The 804-nt window shown below is 44.5% G+C and overlaps 1 pseudogene; it reads left to right on the top strand.

Annotated features, from left to right (window-relative positions):
* Positions 1-8: 8 nt before the first annotated feature.
* Positions 9-755, top strand: LOC104991108 (annotated as a pseudogene).
* Positions 756-804: the final 49 nt, after the last annotated feature.

Here is an 804-nt window from a genome sequence, read left to right as displayed (position 1 = left end):
ATGGCCAATTCCATGACCTTATGGAACTCTTCAGAATCGGCGGGAAGTCGCCAGACACAAACTATCTGTTCATGGGCGACTATGTAGACAGAGGTTATTATTCTGTGGAAACGGTAACTCTTCTTGTGGCATTAAAGGTGCGTTATCCAGAGCACATTACAATACTGAGAGGAAACCACGAAAGCCGACAAATTACCCAAGTTTATGGCTTTTATGACGAATGTCTGTGAAAGTATGGAAATGCCAATGTTTGGAAATATTTTACAGATCTCTTTGATTATCTGCCACTTATAGCTTTAGTAGATGGACAGATATTCTGCCTCCATGGTGGCCTCTCTCCATCCATAGATACACTGGATCATATAAGAGCCCTGGATCGTTTACAAGAAGTTCCACATGAGGGCCCCATGTGTGATCTCTTATGGTCAGATCCAGATGATCGTGGTGGGTGGGGTATTTCACCACGTGGTGCTGGCTACACATTTGGACAAGATATTTCTGAAACGTTTAACCATGCTAATGGTCTCACACTGGTTTCTCGTGCTCACCAACTTGTAATGGAGGGATACAATTGGTGTCACGATCGGAACATGGTTACCATTTTCAGTGCACCCAATTACTGTTATCGTTGTGGGAACCAGGCTGCTATCATGGAATTAGATGACACTTTGAAATATTCCTTCCTTCAGTTTGACCCAGCACCTCATCGTGGAGAGCCTCATGTGACCCGGCGCACCCCAGACTACTTCCTGTAAATCCCTCTTGGGAAAACCTGCCTTTGTATGTGGAAGTATGTCTGGCTTT

Source organism: Bison bison, unplaced genomic scaffold, assembly GCF_000754665.1.
Source record: "Bison bison bison isolate TAMUID 2011002044 unplaced genomic scaffold, Bison_UMD1.0 scf7180017486610, whole genome shotgun sequence".
Lineage (NCBI taxonomy): Eukaryota > Metazoa > Chordata > Mammalia > Artiodactyla > Bovidae > Bison > Bison bison.
The sequence above is the reverse complement of the archived record's forward strand: the minus strand, read 5'-3'. Positions and strand labels throughout refer to the sequence as shown.